Below are 20078 nucleotides of genomic sequence, written 5' to 3'. Positions count from 1 at the left end.
AGGGGATCCTACACCTTCTTCTGGCCTCCACAGGCACTCCACAAATGTGGTACACATACATACATACACTCATGCATACCCACGGACTCATAGAAAGGAAGGCATCTCTTTTAAAAGTCATTAACAGGATAATGCATGCTATTTAAGAATTCCAAAGAGCAGCCAGGCATGGTGGCACACATCTTTAATCCCAACACACAGAAATCTGAGCCAGGAGTATCTCTGTGAGTTCGAGGACAGCCTAGACTACATAGGCCAGCCAGAGCTCCATAATAGAGAGACTTTGTCTCAAAAAAGACAAAAAATCCAAAGAGGGCTGGAGTGACAGCTGAGTTGGGGACATGCTTACTGTGTAAGCCTGAGGACCTGAATTTGGCTCCCAGACCCCACATAAAACAGCTGGGCACAGTGACATGTTCATAATCCCAGCGCTTGGAGAAGCTGAGACAGGAGGATGCCTGGGGCCTGTGGCCAGCCAGCGTAGCCCACTTTGCAAGCTCCAGGCCAGTGAGAGACCCTGTGTCCAATAAAGGCAGACTGTGCCTGAGGAATGGCATCTGGGGCTGACCTTTGGTCTCCGTGTATACACATATGTGCCTGCATACTGGCACACACACACATACACACACACACACACACACACACACACACACACACACACACACAATTAATAAAATAAAACAAACAACTTCAAACATTTCAGAGGGTTTAACTTAAAAACAAGTACCCTTTTATCACCCCTTGGCTCTTCCCACCTCCCAGCCATGTTCTCTTTCAACACGGTGCTCCCCCAGACTACAACATGTCTCCATGGCTTTTCTTGTTAAGGACTGGGAACAGGAAGGAGCAGAGTCAAGAGCCATTGACTAGTGGCTGCCATGGGGACATGCTGTCCAGGCCATAAGCTTTGAGAGAGGTCAGCGCAGAGTGGTCCCATGGGAGTGGAGCAGCCCAGCTTCCCCACACCTTCAGGCTCTGACTCCAGGTCCCCTGAGGTCTCAGAGACCTGGAGAGGCCAGAGCTTAAGCCCAACCACATTCAGCCAAGGCTAGGAGAGCCAAGTAGGTGGATGTGGCCACACGCTGTATCCCTCTCTCCTGTCACATGTCTCAGGACTTGGTGAAGCCCAGCTTCCTGCAACCTGGCAGGCAGCTGCTGGCCACTGTCCACCTGTGGAGGGTCTGTGCTGTCACACACACGGAGTCTTCCACTGCTGTTCTGGGGAAGCGGCTGGGGTTGAGAGACACACTTGTTTTGAGGCCCCCCTGGTGGTCTGAAGGGACACACAGCTGATTTGAACTTGACCCTGACACTGCTGTGTGTGTGGTGCCTTCTGCCCTTTCCCAAGTGTGGGACTCTTGGAGGGAGTGGGGGAGTAGGGAACAGACAGGTCTCTCTCTCTCTATGTGGGGCTCAGACTTTCCCCTAGGAACCATGGCAAGGTTTACACAGAGGAGGAAAACTGACCTGAGCCCTTGAAAAGGTGATAGGAAGCCAGGGGCAGCGGTCAATGGACCATTGAGGGCTCATCAAGGGTGAAGGTATGTCTGCATCCAGAAGCTGTCACTACAAGGGTGCCCAACTGGTGACAGCCTCTTTGGAACAGGGTAAGCCTGCAGGTAGATGGGGGAAGAGGACAGGACAGACCTCAGATACCCTCTGTCAGGAGGAGCCCTGTCCTATGGTTCGAAAGTTCTTTCATGAGTGGTGCCTAGTGCCGTTCTGCGGGTCCTCCTCGTCTGAGGACTTGGCAGCTGCCACTCACCATTAGGCTCTGCAGTAAGTCTTGGCCCACGTTGTTCCCCGGTGCCCCTCTGCCTACTTGGGGCAGAGGAGACAACACTCCAGTGGCACTTCTGGGGCCATGGCTTGCAATGGAGGCAGTGTCCATGCCAGAGCAGGGCCCAGCTTCCCCAGGAGGGACTATGTGGGGCCTGAGCCTGCTGGCCTCAGTATGTTTGATGTCACTTACTCTTTCTTCTCCTGGCTGTGACAGAGTACCCAGCGGAAGCCACCTCAGGGAGGAGGGGTGTCTTTGGACTCTCGGTTTGGGGGATGCTGTTCATCGTGATGGGAAGGTATGGCAGCCAGGGCTCTGGGACAGCAAAAGTTTGCAGCTCAGCTCATTCCATCTCAGTGGGTCCGGAAGTGTGGCCCTCAGACTGGAGGCGGTGCAGGATGTCCAACCTTTGGATACTGCGACACAGCCTTGCCATCTACAAAGTTCATCCTCAGAAACCTCGGGCCACAGGTTAGACACAGGCTTAGAACCCTCAAGGCCTGCCCCTCCCCCCAACAGCTCCTCTACCTAAGGATGAAGTATTCAAACACATTAGCTGTGAGGACGTTCTATACCAAATAATAACACAGGTGGAGGGGAGCTAGCAGGGAAGCCCCTGCTGCAGACCCTTCCTCATGGCTCCAGCCTCCTTCTCCGGGCTCTCGGGTCCAGCTCTTTGAAGGGAATGGGATAGGGGGGAGGGACCCTGCAAGACCAGACCAGGTTATTCTTGGGGCAGGACCTCAGAGCACATCCTGTGCGGAGTCCACCCACAGGAGGGAGGGGGGACATTATAAAGGGTGGTCTGAGCCTGGTCCTTAGGGCACTAGCAGAAGAGGAGGGCAGAGCCCCTGAAGGCCAGGAGTAGGCAGAGATAAGAGGGGCAGCCAGGTGGAGCGCCAGACAGGGCCTTGCTTTGTGGGGGTGGCCGCAAGCAGGCTTCTGCAGTCTCTCATCTACGTGCAGCCACAGCTCAAGCTAATTTGGGTTAAAGTGAGCTGGCTCAGAGCCCACTGGGGCAGCCCTGGCCCCGGCCCTGGGCCATGTGCGTTCAAATGTCACATCATCTCCATCCAGCTTTGCATGGCTCCCACTAGAAGGTGCCAGTCAGGTCCTACCCACCCTCCCCTTCCTTGGTTGCCTGCAAACCTTTCCCTCACTTGACCCAGAACATGTAACTCTCCAGGGGAAAGGTCTGGGAGGATTTGTCCCTCTGAAGGCCGCCTGACTTGGAGGATGTCCAGGTCATCTCTTTTGACTCTCCGAGAGGTGGTCACTGGGTCTCTGTTTGCCCTCTGGCAATGGGCAGCTCACTTCCAACCAAGAATGCCGAGTTCAGACTGTTGTGCAAGTTACTCCCCTGCTCTTCACGGGCCCTCGGTTTGAATTCTGTGCCTGCCACTTGCTGGGTGCCTCAGCTGGGAACTTTCCTCCGGGCACTCAACACCCTCTTATCGGCAGAGGGCTTGGGAAATGTCACCCTCACCTATAATCACATACCTGCTGTGTTATTGGACACTGTAAGAGGAGCACAGAGCAGTGAATTCTTTCCTACCCTGGTGGCATTGGCTCTGTGACAACCTAATAAACACACACATCATTTAACAACAGCAGACATGTTGCATGTGATGCTGTGTGCCTCCAGTCCCACAGCAGCCTGGTGAGAGGTATACTCTTAGTCTCCTCATCATGCAGGATTCAGAAAGCTGCAGCAGAGAAAAGCGAAGTGACTTGCCTAAGGTCACACAGCCATCACCTGCCTGATAAGTTAACAGCACCCCGTTAATTATTCAAGTCATATTTACCAAGTAGAGTCTGACTGAGAGACAGAGCTGTGAGGAAGCTTCCTGGAGGGATTGTGTCATTTGGAATTGGAAACAAAATGGGGGGTGGCTTGGATATGGGCTGAGGTAGGAAAGTACGTTGTTGGGGTTCTTGAAGGATGGCAAGCTGGTGGCTCTGTGGTCCTGTGGCAGTGTGAGGCTCCACACAGCCTAGAGACCCCAGAGCCTTGTGTGTGGCAGCTTGGAGCATCCAGGTTGGCTCCAGGACTTTTGGCAGGAGTCTTTCCAGTACCTAAAGAACCCAGGAGCTCTTACTGCACTTTGATGTCCCAGAGATCTCTGATAGTCCCTGAGTCCTGGGCACTGTCATCAGGGGTACATGGCAATGGCAGGAAGTCAAGGCAGCTCCAGGGTCCTGTGTCCCTGTTGGTGTGTCTGGGGAAAGAAGAATATGTAAACACAGGGTGGATGACCTAGTTACTTTCCTATTGATGTGATAAAACACCATGACCAAGGCAGTTCATAAAAGAAGGAGTTTAATTGGGTTTCTGGTTTCAAAGGCACAATATCAGGAACCACTGAGAGCTCAAAAATGCAATCAGGAAGCAGAGACGGCAGTGGGAGACTTTTGAAACCTAAAAGTGTGCCTCCAAGTAGGCCACACCTCCTAATCCTTCCCAAACAGTTCCACCAACTGGGGACTAAGTATTCAAACATATGGGCCTTGGGGGCCATTCTCATTCAAACCACTACAGGGGAGTTCAAAGCCTATGAGAGGGACGGGGCTGGAGGAGTGTGTTCCAAGGCTCCGGAAGAGAACTGGCCGTACCGAGGGGCCTGGAAGCCCTCCTCTATTAGTTGATTTTCTATTGTTGTGATAAAACATCATAACCAAGATAGCTTATAGGACTTACAGTTCCAGAGGAATAGGAGTCCATCAATGTCACTGCAGGGAAGGATGGCATCTGGCAGGCAGGACTCCTCAGAGCTGGGCGGTCCCAGATTGGCATTGCTGGGTCTAGCCCAGCCACACTGTACTAGGCCAGCTAAGCCATGTCCTCATACCAGCCCCATCTGCAGCACGAGGATGGTGTTTCTCATTGCCCCCCTGTATCCTGGAGCCATGCATACAACCTGGGAACACATGCTTGATCCCCTGGCTAACTCCTTCACACCACCAGCCTCGGCTTCCTCAGCACAGTGTGAGCCACACGGCATTGTCATTAGTTTATCCCTGAGCATGGGGCAGAGAGTGGCTTCTAAGAGCACAGGCCATGCTGGCCTCCCAGCAGTCCCTGGTCCTTATGCCTTTCCCTTTGAGTGACCTGTTCCTCCAGTCCATCAGGGCCTCTAGCCAGGAGCTTGTTCTGTGTGCTTGGCTGCACTGTGTTCTCCTCATTATGTGACAGTGCGTACTGACCCCAGGGCACAGATGAGCACATAGAAGGTCATATAGCACCAACTTACGCCAAGTCTGTCTAGACAACAAGGTTTGACATTGGCCACATGTCTTCCCAGACCTCCTTCTAGAATCATCTGAGGCAGAACAGAAGCTGGTGAGATGGGACTAGCTGGAGAAGTAACCTCTGCTTGGTATCTCAGCATGGGTACATTGTTGCTTTAGTTCTGGGGAGGGCAGTGGTCATTGTCAACAGCCAGCTGGGAGTAGGGTGAAGGCTGGGGAAACTGAGGCTAACTCCATGACTCCTGGAAAGGTACCCAGTCCTCAGCCACAGGAGACCCACTGGGTCTAGCTCTTCCCCATTTAGTGGACTTTTCTCTGGAAACTCTCAGAAGAAGGGCAGGATAAGATGTGCTGCCCACAATCACTGGAAGATGCAGGAGGGAATCAAACCTTGGGGTCCAGGCCCGCCCCGTTGCTCTATCCCTAAGGCCTAGCAAAGACAAGGCAGATAAACACAAGGGGAGCCCCATGGCCCATTTTTGTGATCAGCCCACATTCTGCTCCTGGGCTTACTCAGCTCCACCCAGAGCCAGCCTCGTGCATGCCTCTGCCAAGTGTTGGACCCTACAGCTACCCACCAAGTGCCCAGAGCTGTATCCACAAGCAGGGCTCCCAGCCTGCAGATGGGCCCAGCACGTCAGTCCTCGTGGCAGCTCCTGGCCTGGCCTGGCTGGCCCTCGAACAACCTTTTCTTGCCAGGAGCAAGTCTAGGCCTGGGGTCTCTGAGTGGGGTCTGCCAAGGGCTCCCTGGATGCACCCTGCTCCCTAGTGCCTGGCATGGCACTCACTCACCATACTCAGGGCTACTGAATCCTGGGCCTAAACCGGGGTCTTATCCAGGATGCAGGATGGCCTAGAACCAGGTTCACCTCCCTCACAGACTCGGGCTCAGGTGCTGCTAGCTCCATTTTCCTCCTGGGAAGTTGGCACCGTGACCTCTGCCTCCTGCGTGCCCTGTGAGGAATGTCGTGCTTCTGCGCTGCTTCAAGGCAGGGGTCTGCAGTGTGATGCTCTACAGACAGGAAAAGGAGGCCCAGACTGGGAAGAACCCGCTGAGTCAGCCACTGGAAGAGAAGTTGAGATCCAGCCCCAGGTCTAGGGTCTTGAGTGGCTGGGCCTCAGGGGCACCATCGCTCTAGAAGGACTCGGCCTGAATGCTCACACCCAGTCTAGAATCCCCTAGAGGAAGGGCAGAGTCCATGCTTCTTGCCCCCACCTGGTAAGGACAATGGGTCCCTCTGCTCTCTGCAGGTGTCACAGTGATCTAAATTCCCCGGGGGCTGGGAGACCACCCTGGCTCGCTCCTGTGAGGGAGAACAGAGACACAGGCTCTGGGAAGGCAAGATGGAGAGTGGGAGGGTGGGAGGGAACCAGGCAGCAAGGCTCCAGGCTCTGTGCTGTGAGAGTCACCCACGTGAGCTGCCTTTGGCACCCATGACTTTGCTATGTAACCTGGGGGTCTCTGATGCCCGCTCTACTCTGGCTCTAAAATGTGGACCAGAACTGAGCAAAAGGGACCTTTGCCTGCATTGGAGAAATCGGGGAAGCCTTCATGACAGAAGAAACTTTATAGGGAGCCTTGCTGAGTCAGCGGGAGCTCTCTGGGCTGACACAGGAGCACAGGCCCAACCATAGGCTTGGAGCGTGGGGATTAATGGACAATGATTTCATTTCATGAAGTATATGTACAGTCCTTGTTTTAAAAAATAGAAATAAATGTAATGTAAAGAACAGAACTGAAGTCCTCAGGAGTCAGCTAATAGTGGACATAGTTTTGAATATAGGTAAGAAAGACCTCTGTTGTAAGACCTCTCTAGATTCCAGGCAGAAAAGAGCAAGCAGCGAGCTGTCTCTTGGAAGCAGAGCTGGGCCTGTGGACAGACAGACTTCCTGGTTTGGGGCCTGAGGACAGTGGGGACACTGGGTGGACCCACAGGAGAACATTGGCCCTAAAGGAGCAGACGGGATTCTTGGTCCTCGGGGGAGAGGCTTTGAGTACATATCTTGTGGGGTAAGCCTGCTCAGTGGCCCAGGGCTGTAGCCAAGTAGCTGGGGGCCCCCAAATGGCTTGGCTGGGTTTCTGAAGACTGTAGCCGTGGCCTCTGGAGAAGGACCTGGTGACATGGGATTCACAATGGGGCCATACCGGGTCTTCACATGTCTTCAAGATTTGGCCTCTAAGAGCCACTGACTAGAGTGGGGCGTGTCGTACAGGAGGGGTCCAGAGCCAGCAGTGGCTTCGCTGTTATGCAGTGGGTGGCCCTCTGTCCTTCTGGGGACAGAGCTGTCGGCCAGGGCTAGGGAGTCCAGGGCCCTCTTGTGGCTCAGGCTGTCACTCACTCTCCCGCCCCCAGAGCCCTTTTCCCTGGGGGACCCAGTCTCACCACCCCTCACCCAAGTGAAGCAGTCAGAGCAGCGGGGACACCCTGAGCTTCTGTCACATTGTCCCCTGGACAATTCTGACATCCAGAGTCCGGGTGGAATGAGGAGAGTACCAGAAGCCTGTGGTCACCCGGAGGTCATCTCACCAGCTGGAACAAGACGGGCACATAGGTTTTGTGCAGTCTGTTCTCTGCAATTAGGAGGTGACAAGGACTCCAATTTATCCTAATTAGTGTTAATGGGGGCCACTGCACCAGGCCCCGAGATTAGGTGGCTCTGTTTGCATTGGAAAGTGGACTTGTGTGGCTATCTTGACCATCACAGGCAGGTGCTCCACCCCATGCCCAGCTCCTTCTGGCCTTCACTTTACTCTGGGAAGGGGCACACAGGTGCACATGTCCACTGGCCACAGTGTCGCCTGGGTTCCCACTTGTGCATACACATACACACACACACACACACACACACACACACACACACACACACATGCACGCACACACATGCACAGACATGTATAGGCATGCACTCACACACACACATGTATATGGGTATACATTCACACACAGAGATGTGTATGGGCATACACACACACACACACATACACACACACACACACACACACACACACACACACACACACACACAGAGAGCAGTACAATAGACTACCAGTCTTTCTAGATTCATACCTAGTTTTGCAAAGCAGACCCCCAAACGTAAGCCATGCTCCAGCCCTTACCCTCGGAGACCCCTCCTCCATATCCAATCCCCCCAAGACCCCGGCCATGGTCCCCCACAGGAGCAGTGAACTCGGAAGTGAAGCTGTCCAAGCAGGGTAACCTCTGCCTGCTGCAGCAGGAGGATGCATGACATCCAGTGTCCCGCACTCCAGGTTCCCTGCCCTCTGGGTCTGCCCTCATCCTGAGGGAGAGAGACAGGGAGGAGGCATGAACCTGACCTCAGCTGGGCAGTGCAAGCCACTGAGGAGCCTGTGCCGGGCAGTGCTTTACAAACGGGCTTGATTCCCACAGGGCTGGGGAGCTCCTCTTAGTTCTCAGGAGTTAGCACTGGGCTTCCCACAATACCCTGGCACTTTCCAGATCTGGAAGCAGCAGCCTGACTTTGACGTTACACAACTGTGGATGGATTTTGAGGTTAAAAAAAAAAATGTTTTCAGGAATGTGTGAGATAAGAGGTGAATCCGAGGGCCCCTGTCCTCTCTCACGCTCACCTCTGGGCAGGGTCCTCCAAGTTGCAGAAATGTGTGGTGCTGGATATCTTTTGGAAGGCACTGAGGGTTCTGAGGAGGGACCTTTTGTGAGATTTGGTGTCATAAGATCACCAGTCAGCCGTTTCATGCTGCGTGATGTTGACAAGCCTGTCCAGATCTCGGATCCTCTGATCTCTCAGTAATGTAAAGCAGACGAGTTTTGTTATAGACCCTAGCTGGCCTAGACTCTGACTGTGTATGTAGCTAACCTGGAACTGGCAACCTTCCTCCCTTGTTCTCCCCAGTGCTGGGCCTCCAGGGATGTGCCATGTCAGAACCTGGGGCCACTCCCTTGGATGGGGCCTCACAGCTTGTGCGGCTGATCCCGCGTCTCCCAGGAGGGTTTAGCCACGGCCAGATCGTAGCACGGGACCAAGGCCCAGGCCCAGATTCCTTCCCTTCCCTTCTTGTCTTTTTTTCCTTTTCCCAGCATCCACTAGGCCCTCCCTCTGCCGCAGACATCACACTCAAGGCTAGAATTCTCCATTGGTCAAACAGACGAGGCCTCTGTCCCCTCTGAGCTTTCTATCAGCCCTCTCTGAAGTAACTGGACACCTAGTGGGGACAGAGCCAGGAAGGAGGGGTTCTTGGGCCCTCTGTGACAAGGCCAAGCAAACACACACATGCTGAGAGAGTCTCAGAATGCTGTGCAGGAGTCAAGGAGAGAAGGGCCTGGGCAGGCGGGATGCAGGTCACACACAGGTTCTTCATCATCAGCCATTCCTGCAGTGTGCAAGCACCAGGATCCTCTGCTGTCTCTGGAGTCACCTTATGGGGCTCAGACATGAAATGACTCGCTCAGGTTCACACAGCACCCACCCGCAGGCAGGGCCGGATCCACTCCGGATGGCCCTCTTTGAAGCTTGCCCCTCACCTCGGGCACCCAGCACAGCAAATGTGCAGCAATGTTCCTGTGGGCCCTGGGAACTCCTCGGAGTCTGTGGGGTCTTCCTGTCCCCTAATTACCAGGCAGAGCGAGGAAATGAAACATCTCTCACATCCTTCCTCTCCCAATGAGGAGGCTCCCAGGCCTCCTGATCTCAGCAGGGCCCTGTACTTCTCAGGCCACCTCAGTAAGTGGCTTTGCACAGAGATGCAGAGCCTCTAAATGAAAGGCAGCTGCCTCCCTCTGGGGGTCACAGCCCCAGGGCAAGGCTAGGGGGACTGATGTCCAGGCCTCACGTGAGGCTTCAGTAAGAGATGTGGGTCATCTGAGTTGGTAAGAGGCCATCCATCTGGCCAGGAAGAGGTTGGTGTGTGTGTGTGTGTGTGTGTGTGTGTGTGTGTGTGTGTGTGTGTGTGTGTACACATGTGTGTAACTGCATGTGCACACATGTTCATTTAGAAGGGAGAAGAAGTACCAATAGGGACCAAGAGCTGAAAGTCAGATGGAGGGCCAGAGATAGAGCCTGCCACCAGGGACCCAAGAACAAGAGGACAGAGCTTGGCAAAGGCCCAGAGGTAGCTGGCTGGCCTTGGAGTCTAAACTTGGCTGTGGAGTCCCTTACATCCTTAGGAACTGTGAGGAAGTTCCTATTTTGCCTGACTGGAGCATGGCATGGTGCTCCCGGAGCCCTCTCTAGCACCTGACAGGGACTTAGAAGGGACACATTTCTGGAGACCACATTCTTGCTGTCATGTGAGCATGTGAGCATGTGTGTGACTTTCCCTACCCAGCTAAAATGTGTGTGTGTGTAGACACACACACACCCCATGTGGCCCTGTGTGTAGTATAGGCAGTGTAGAGATTCAACATTCACAGCAGACTGTCTTCTCTCTGCTCTAGTGAAGTTAACTCTTAACCCCTGAGCCTGCTGAGTACTCGTGGTGTTGCTGAGGACCTGGGTTTAGCCCAGCCTTGGATTTCAAGGGATGAAGTCTGTTCACATCATGTGCAGAACATGAGTCCATTTCCAAAAGGACCATCCTAAGGCCTGCTGGCCCTGTTGCGTGGCCTTGTGGGACCTGAGACCTCAGGGTGTGGCCCAGGGGCATGGCTAAATTTCTGCTTCCTTGGGAGTTGGGATAATAGCTCACTTTTGGAGGACTTCCCTGCTTCCTCCTGTGTGGACACTGAACATTTGAATGACTCCGGGGACCGCAGGAGCATTTGGGCTCAGAACAGCTGAGGTCATACAAGGTGATGAGCGGGGAGAGGATCCCACTGGGATGTCTACTGCCCTTGACCATTGTTCTGGCCTTATTTTGGTTGCTGTAGTAAAACAATCCAACCCAAAGCACCTTAAGGAAGAAAGGCTTTATTTAGCTTACAATTCCAGGGGACAAACCATCATTGCAGAGAACCCACAGAGGCACAGAGCCTGAAACAGCTGGTCATTTCCACATCCACAGTCAAGAGCAAGGAAAACCAGGACACCCATGCTGCTGACTGCTTCTGTTCAGCTGGCTCTCCTCACTTTTACACAGCTCAGGGCCCAGCCTGGAGAATGACACCACCCATGGTAGACTGGGTCTTTCCACGTCGATGAACAATCAAGACAATTCTCCAGCTAGAGCTCTCTTCCCTTACAGGTTGTGGCAAGACCCTGGTCCCCGGGTTGCCACCACACCGTGTTCTTTGAGGTGGACTTTCTAATTTTGGACAGCTCCACACCTTGCTCTTCCAGCTTTGAGATACCAACAACACACACTGTCCCAGCCGGGGGTGGGGGGGGGCAAATGGAACCAGACTGTCTGGGTTCAAATGTTGACCCAAGAGCTGTGCCACTCCAGGCACATCACTTTGCCTTTCTGATCTATAAAACAGACATAATATACCCACTTTGTGGGTTGTCACAGGAATTAAATGAGTTACTAGATGCGGGGTTGACATTTGTGCCCAGCACTTAGTAAGCATGTGTGTTACCGTCTCTTCTCATTCTTAACATCACCGTTATCGCCTCAGTCTCCTTTCCCTACACTCGTGTCTAACCCCCCAGTTTGAGCTGAGTCCCTCGTTGTTCCTTAAAAACCAGGCGACCACTGATACAGCCCCAACTCCTGTTCAGTGTTTCTCTGAAGCTAGACAGTCTCAGAGCCAGGCCCGCTCTGCCCCGCTCCGGCTCTCTACGATGGCATTCTCTGGCAGGACTGATAGGCCGTGGCCCAAACTAGCTAGCAGCAGAGCCCCAAGTACGCCTTGCCAGTGTGGGAAGTCATCAGTTCACAAGCTTTGGCCCCAGCTCTCTTGTCCCCTTCAAGTCCCTCCTTGTCTGTTCCCTTAGCTCCTCCCACCTGCCACCACCAGCCAATGGGAGGAGCCGGGTGGAGGCCTCTGTTGGCTCTCCAGATGCAGACCAAGAACCCAAGAAAATGATGACAGTCTCGCTGCCTCCAAGCCACACTTGCCCATCTGAAAATCTGAAGCGCCAAGCTTCTGGAGAGCTCATGTGATACTCGAGAAGTTTGGGGTTTGGGTATCAGGGGTTAGCGGTGCTCAAATAACCCGGATTCCAGAAATCTGTACCGCTTCTGGTCCTAGGCATGTTGGATAAAAGCCAGGACGAAGTAGAAGACCCTGCTAGAGCGCTGCCCAGGAGAGCCAGCATCTCCCCCGGCCCCTGCCTGGGAGCCTCTGAGTGTCATGGGAATGGTGACCAGCCTCCTGCACGTCTAAGCCCCTGCCTGTCTCCTTCCCACCCTCGCCCACCCATTCACTCCACGCATCTTTTCTTGATGACTCCAGGGAATAGCTGGGCTGCTGCTTTTCATTTTTTTTAAATTTATGTCATTAATTAATATTATTATGGGGGGTGTACGTGCCAAAGCCATCCTATGGAGTTAGAGAACAATGTTGTAGTCACGTCTCTCTACCTTGACGCGGGTTCCAGGGACCTGACTTGTGTCATTAAGCTTACATCATGAGGCGGCGGGCACCTTTAACCACGGAGCTGTCTTGCCAGCCCCCTGGAGTGCTTCTCATGGGGAAGAAAGAAAAGAGGGCCCTGCCTCCCTCTCTCCCTCCCACCTTCCGCTAGGCCTGGCCTCAGACTCCGTGATTATCTTCCTTTGGGCCTTGCTGGGGTTCTGCCACAGTCCCGCTTCTTTCCTTATCTGCCTCCTCCATCCTTTGGGCCTGACACCTGCAGTCTGTCCTCTTTCGCACAGGTCTCAGCCACCACTCCTTGGGGCACGTTGAGTAGAATGGATTGTAGCTGCCCTGGGGGACCCCCCCCCATTTACTATCCATTGAGCCCCTGGGCCTGAGTTCTGTCTCTGCTACTAAGGCGGTTCCTGGCCCTGGGCTGTGGGAAGCCAGCCGTGGGACTGAGGAGCTGGTGGGGAAGAAAAGGGCCCAGAGCTGCTGTCTCTGCACCAAGAAGGCATCTGCTGCCTCTGGGGAGACTCAGCCCCAGCCCCGGCCGGAGTCTGGCAGTTTCCCAGCAGTTCAGGCAAGAGGAGATGAAACTCCTTGCAGAGGGAGGCAGGTGGCGAGACGCACAGAATGCTGATAGGTACAGGGGGCTGGAGGGACTATGACATCATCTTGGCAGGAAAATTGAAAGCCAAGTGCCTGGGCCAAAGCAAACAATGCCAAGTGTAGCTGTGCCGCCTCAGCTCGGCTCCTTAACCTCTCTGGACCCTTCTCTCCACAAAACAGTCACTCACCTTTGCCTCCCTGGACGTTGTGAGAACCAAGTGAGATCATGAAGTGAAGGGCTTCTGGAGCTGTCAGGCAAAAGTATTGGTGCAGAGTTGGCCTGTGATTGATGTAAAGCAGGTGTGGATTTGGTTAGATACCAGAAAGAACTTCCCCACCTGCAGGGGCACAAGAGTGAGGCTGTCCTCTCTGAAGGACTTTAAGACCCATCAGCTGTGTAGAGACGGTGCTAATTTAGGCCTCAGTTTCCCCATCTGAGAAAGGGAGCTACAATGGCTACCCCATAGGGTCACTGTTGGTCAGTGGGCTGGAACCTGAGGTCTGTGCACATGCCTCCTGTTAGCTGCTGTGAGTGACTGGCTGGCACCAGTGTTTCCTGACATGCTTCCTGACAGCAGACTGGGTAGGAAGAGCACTGGCTTAGGAGCCATGCAGCCCTGGCTCACAGCCTGCGGCTGAGCAGCTGTGTGGCTTTGGGCAGGTTACTTCCCTTCTCTGGTCGGCTCCTCAGCTGTCAGCCAGGGATGACGGCAAACCTACTCTGTGGGGTTATGGTGAGATCAGATGAGACAGTGCCAGCATCCACCGGGAAACACAGTCTCCCTTGTCCATCTGCAAGTGGGGGGGGGGGTTCCTTCAAAACACCCCCCAGCCCAGCCCACCACATTCTCTCAGCCCATGTCACCTGTTTGAGCCTGTCAGACACTTAGTCACAGCAAACAATGACCAGGAGCCTTCTTGCCTTTTCCTGTGGGGAAGGGGGGTTAGGGGCAACTCCATTAGGAATTCCTGGGGTCCCCTGCCCCCTCCCTCCCACTCAGACCTGTGCCCCTGCCCTCCCAGTTCCCAGGCCCTCTTAATACCCGTGAACCCATTCAACATTTCAGTCTTGGATGTGTGATGGGCCAGGTTGCCCCAGCAACAGCCCTGAGTATTTTGGGATGGATCACTAAGCCTTTCAAAGGGTTGCGTTCCAACCAGGCTCTGAGGGATGAAAGGTAGGAAGGGAGAGCAGATGAGGGTGAGGCGCAGCCACTATGAGACAGAGAGGACCTGCTGAGCAGGGCCTGGGACCTGGGCTTCTGCAGCTGACATAAAGCCCAGCCCTTAGGACTATAGGGAGTTCAGCAGGCTGCCTGTCCCAGGAGTCACCTCCCTGGAGGACTTAGCCTGGGAAAGAGAACTTTGTCTCAGTAGTTCCTCCGACCTCTAGTGTGTTTGGGCTGATGAGCCATGTCCTCATCTGAAACACAGGAATGCCACCTCCCAGCATGGAGGACCCAGCGAGGACAGTGTGCCAAGTGCTTTGGAGTGTCAGCCCAAGGCAAAGTACAGTTCTGAGGAGGATGCAGGGTAAAGGGCCGGGCAGCAGGCTGTCAGGGCTTGGGGTTCTGGGCGTGCCTTGTGAAACGAGGACTGGGAGACAGTCCCCAGCAAGTTGCTGTCTTTGAGAATTCCCTGGTGGGTGGGACCCCAGGAAGGGTCTGAATGCCGCGGGGTAGGGGGGATGGCAGAGCCCCAAACCTGGCTGAACTCACAAGTTCGATGGAGCCTCCCAGCTGCTGCCTTGTCCCATGGCCCCCAGACATTCAGGGCTCACTGAGCACCCAGCAGGAAAGGCTGTCCTTTGAATTCAGTTTCACTACAGCAGCCCTCCCCTCAGGCACCGCCCCTCTGGAGCCTAATTAGGCTTTCACCACCACCACCCTTCCCTGTGTCTGCCCTGTGCCATGGGCAGACTCCCCAGGATTTCGGGCCAATTGCTTGTTTATGAGCCCAGCCCGTCTGTCTTGGGAAGAGGCCCAGAGGCACAGTCAGTGAGCAAACGAGCCCCCACCCCCACCCCCTAGCCAGAACTTGATGGCCAAGACTGGTGCTGTTCCCACAAGTGCTTTACATGTTAGTGTGGGTTTCAGGGCCCCACTCGGCTGCGTATGGTTTTTCCAGTTCTGGGACCTTCTAGCCACTTGCCAGCTTCGTGGCTTCATCCAGTTAGTGACAAGATCATGCACTTTGCTGGGCTTTTTGCTGAGGATCAAGTGAGCTTACAGACCCTGGCATCATCATCATCAGCTTCCATTAAAAAAAGTCAGTCCTTTCACTGTCTCTCCCCGCCCCCTGAAAACATCCAGGCCCCCTCAAGACACACTGGGCTGGAGCACATTATTCTGTGTCTATCCTGGCATGTCCAGGACACTCAGAAGATGTTGCTGTTAACACCGTTCTCTGAGGATTGGTTATTGATCTTCACTAGACTTGAGCAGTGGTGGGGGCAGTGAGGGAGAATACAGCCACTGGCCTCCATTGGACCAAGCCCACGGTCAGCTCCAGTAGGTACTGGGAGAAGAGAGGAGAAGCAATTAATGTGCTGGGTGTTCAGATCTTTGCAGCTAATCAGGCTCTTCCATCCTGGCAGTGACCATGGGCAGGGCATAGGGAGTTGGAGCTGAGTGTCTTCATGTTCCAGGTGAGGGGGTGCAGGCTCCTCCAGAGGAGAGGAGACAGGAACACACACACACACACACACACACACACACACACACACACACACACACACACGCTTGTTGGAGTAGAATCTGAACACTGGTTGCTCTGGGACCCAGCAATGGAATGGCTCTGCCCTGGACCACAGCACCCTCTGCTGGCACAGATGTATACAGGATAAGCTGGGCCTGGGTGTGCTTCCTCAGATGGGGGGTCTCTGCATCCTGCTCTGGGGGCAGTGAAGGCAAAAGGAGTGATTTATGAACCCAGCTATTCTTACTCAGAGCACCCCTCCCAGCCCCATATCCCTGCAGATGGGCCAAGCTGCCATCTGGGGCCATGAGAGGGGCAAGATTAATAAAGCTGTCTGGCCCAGGCAGGAGCCTGCTGAGGAAAGCCCCAGGGCTGCTTCATAACCTCAGCCCCATCCCTGCCCTCTCTGGGCCTAAGGGCTCTTCCCATCTGTCAGGGGATGGCAGAGCTGGGTCCTGCCCCTGCAGCCTCCAGCTGGCTCAGGGGAGGAAAAGAGCATCTTTCCCAGGCTCTGTGCTTGGCTACTCAGCTCAGGTCAGGGATGTTGGGGACCAAGGCGCGGCTCTTCCTCTCTCAGGGCTTTCTCTGCCTTCATGTCCTATGGACACTATTTTGCCAGGATCTCTGGTTTCCAGTTAAATGACCCATGTCTGGATCAGAAAGATCTTACTAAGCAGATCGGTGAACTCAGGCAACTTAGTTATCATCTCTAATTCAGTTTCCTTACTTGTAAGAGGGGATACTGGGACCCATCTCCTAGGTAAATATTGAATAAGAGAACACAGGAGAGGGCCGCACCGAGCCAGGCACTTGATAAACTGATAAACGCTCCATCTTATAGTTACTATTAATTGGCACAGTATTAGAACAATTAATTTGAATGTGGGGCCACTTAGGGAAAAGCCATTTGTACCCATGCCGACCATGCGCTGCATCCACGGTCCTCGCCACACCCTGACCCACACATAACCAGTGATCTGGGTCAGACATCCATTTACTCCTGATGTGTGATAACACTGAGAGCCACAGAGCCTCAGTCTCCCATGTCTTCTCTCTGCTCTGGCACTATTGATTCTTCCTCCCCAGTTGGTTTTCAAAACTGACATTGCGGTTCTCAGAGTGACTGTCCCAAGGTCCCAAGGGACTTGGTAAAGCAGGGGCTGTCCCAGACTCTAAGAAGCAGTGATGAAATGATTGGAGCCACATTTTCTAGGCAGATAGGAGCCAGACTGTGGGACAGGCTCCCCAGGAGGACAGAGAGGAGGAATGGGGCAACAGGTGGGGTTCAGCCTCAAAGACGCAGAGCCCTGTGTGCCAGCAGGCAGCATGTGTGTGGTGGGTGCTCCTTGGCGAGGAGGTAAGTGCTGGCCACCCACTCCTCCTAGACACTAGGTGGCTGGCTCCTGTGCAACCCACATTCCCTGCCCCCAGCAGGTGTATTTGGAGGAAAATGATGCAGGGCCCCAATTAGGACCATGGCCTGGGGTGATAGACAGGTGTGATGGTGCTGGACCAGGGCTGGGATCGGGCAGAGGAAGAGGAGCACTTGGGAAACCATGTCCCAGCCTTGCTCCTCTAAGACCCATGACCGAGTATGGATTAGCTGCAGAGTCACACCTCTTGAATAACCCCAGAGTTGTGACAAGTCAGGTGGCTTCATCTTGTCCAGTGAAGTATCCCTGTGGAAGTATGAGTGGATGGGTGGGTGGATAGTTGGATAATGGGAGGGTAGGTAGATGGTTAGATGGATGGTTAGGTGGACTGTGGATGGATGGATAGGTGGACTGTGGATGGATGGGTGGGTGGATGGATAGGTGGACTGTGGATGGATGGATAGGTGGACTGTGGATGGATGGGTGGGTGGATGGATGGATGGGTGGATAAGTAGGTGGATGGTGGATGGACAGATGGACTGATGGATGGATGAATGGATGGATGGATGGGTAGAATCAGTTGACTGGTGGATTAATAAAAGAAGGGATGGTAGGAAAAAGGAGAATCTGTCACCCAGAATATACTTCACTGGCCCCAAGTGGGCTTTCACTTGAGGAAGAGCATCTGAGCAGGTGTTTGAAGACCTTAAAATCCTCCCATCTCTCCTGGGAAGAACTCTCAACCCCCAGCTCCACTGGTGGAGTACAGACCTCCTCCTGGGTCTGTTCTCTAACACCGCCTGTAAGTAGGTCTGGGCTGTAGAACGCCCCCCACGGGTGATCAACACAAGCCTCCACAGAGTAAACCCAGCTTCCTCTGCACTGCCAGGAATGGGCTCTCTAGAGGAACCTTCCAGCCAATCTTCATGCAGAACCAAGAAAGGCTCCCTGCAGCAGACTTCTCCCTGATGGCAGCCTGTGGTTGCTGGGAAGGACGTGGTGGCATGGCCCTGCTGCAGAGGTGTGATAGATGCCCAGGTGGCATCAGATGGGTGGCCACCCAAGCCTGCCACCTCAGGGCAGCACTGATGAAGACCATGGCAGAACCCCCATGAAGACATGGCTTGTGTGCAGCCAGCAGGGTACTGGGGACAGCTGTGTAGGAAGGAGATAACCAGAGCAGCAGCCCTCCCCAGCCGGCATGGCCTCATGTCTTGACAGCTTTTCATTGGAGCCATGGCCAGTTAGTAAGCCATCGCCTGTGTGCTCATCCAGAGCCCTGCGTTCATTGTACCTCAGTGCCCAATATCGTATAATGGTCAACTTTCTCTTCTAGGACAAGCTGGGCTGGTGAGAGACGCACCTCAGTCCCTCTAACTAGGAGACTTCGTCCTGCTGACTCCCGGAGAGCTACCCAGGTGACACTCCCCCCTCCACATTGACCCCCAACTCTGACTCTGTCCAGTCTGTGAATCCTTTCCCATTACCCCTCCCTGATCACTCTCTGTCATCTGTCCCCTTCAGTTTCTGAGTTGCTGACTCTGCCATTCTGTCTTTTATTTCTCTTTTCTGCCATGCATTCATTAACTCTGATGAAATTGTGTTAACTGATGCCACTGTGCCTGTCTGTCCCGGACACTAGAAGTGTCTCAGTGAACACACTGGCCATGGCTCTTGGGGAAGCACGTCTCCCGGAGGCCCGTGTGTACTTTTGAATAACCACACAGCACCCACAGCAGGTGGTGCCCACAGGGTGCTGGGCTGCCCTAGGCAAGGTCCATCACTGGCTGGCTACATGTCATTGGCTGCATTAAAACTTCTCAACTCTTCGGGAAGAATGACGACTTTCAGTGATGTGCTGGTAACATAAGGTACCCAGGCCAATCCTAAGTCAGCACTTGGTTGTGTCAGACCTAAGCACCCCTCAATGCCTCAAGCTTCTATTCTACTTGAAGCACTAAGTTGCATGGCATGCAACTGTAAGCCTAGGACCCTCAGAGGCTTGGATGAGGGCTCTCTGGGCAACAGGTGTCACTCCTGTCTCCTAGGGTTGTCTTGAGGAAGGACATTATGAGGCGACTCCCAGCCTGCTCTCCACTACACTTGCCCTGTCCTATACCCCTAGTGAGAGAGTTGGGTTCACACCAGGTCAGGTCAGCCCTGAACACTGGACCTGCTTCCATGCTTCTAGGCCAGGATTGAAGGACTTTATCTACGTAATGGCCTTCCTTTATCAAACATCCATCATTCTCCCAAGCAATCTGAAAACAGGATTTCCTCCCCAGGGAGCTTCCAATCTAAGACATTGTGCTCTAAGCCTGCTGGAGATGAAGGGCTGAGTCCCGGGCCCCGGTAGGGGTGGAGAATACTGAAGATAACCAGGGTTTGTCTGGCCTCAGGGAAGCCAGTTAGAGAACTACTGACCTCAGCCATGCCTCCCAGTGCCTATCCTGTAGACTGCCCCCTTCTCCCTCCATGCTGCTGCAGGTCCCTGGGGTTTAGGGAGTGTCTGAGCAAGAGGGAGGAGATGACAAGATGCAGCCTTCAGCTAGGTATGGAGGGGGAACCCTGCAAGGGTTCAGCTTTTTAATCCTCCATCTTTGCAAGTCTCCAGGGAGCCTAGCATTTTGGGGCCATTTGGGGTCTAGACTCTAAAGCAAAAACCCATGGAGACTGTGTGATTTGGGCAGCCTTGAGGGTGGTAGGGGTAATCTGTCCTCATGGCCTTCATTATAGCTGCTCTCCATATTCTGGGGCTCAGTAGAATGAGGACCACCACAAAGGACCTTACACTCCATGGACAGTCTCTTTCTTGGCATCTATTTGTGTGTGTGTGTGTGTGTGTACATGTGTGTGTGTGTACATGTGTGTGTATGTACATGTGTGTGTGTGTACATAATATATGGAATG

General features: G+C 53.9%; 1 protein-coding gene across 3 annotated transcripts in view; it reads left to right on the top strand.

Moving 5' to 3' along the window:
- Tspan18 (tetraspanin 18) overlaps positions 1–20078 on the top strand; it is a 140538-nt gene that overhangs the window by 98347 nt on the left and 22113 nt on the right. For all 3 annotated transcript variants that reach the window (XM_028878990.2, XM_028878992.2, XM_037205030.1), the window contains one exon: positions 18505–18586. The gene's annotated coding sequence lies outside the window, so the exon portion shown is untranslated. The remainder of the gene's footprint in view (positions 1–18504; positions 18587–20078) is intronic.

The sequence above is a fragment of the Peromyscus leucopus genome, chromosome 4 (assembly GCF_004664715.2).
Source record: "Peromyscus leucopus breed LL Stock chromosome 4, UCI_PerLeu_2.1, whole genome shotgun sequence".
In the NCBI taxonomy this organism is placed as follows: domain Eukaryota; kingdom Metazoa; phylum Chordata; class Mammalia; order Rodentia; family Cricetidae; genus Peromyscus; species Peromyscus leucopus.
The sequence above is the reverse complement of the archived record's forward strand: the minus strand, read 5'-3'. Positions and strand labels throughout refer to the sequence as shown.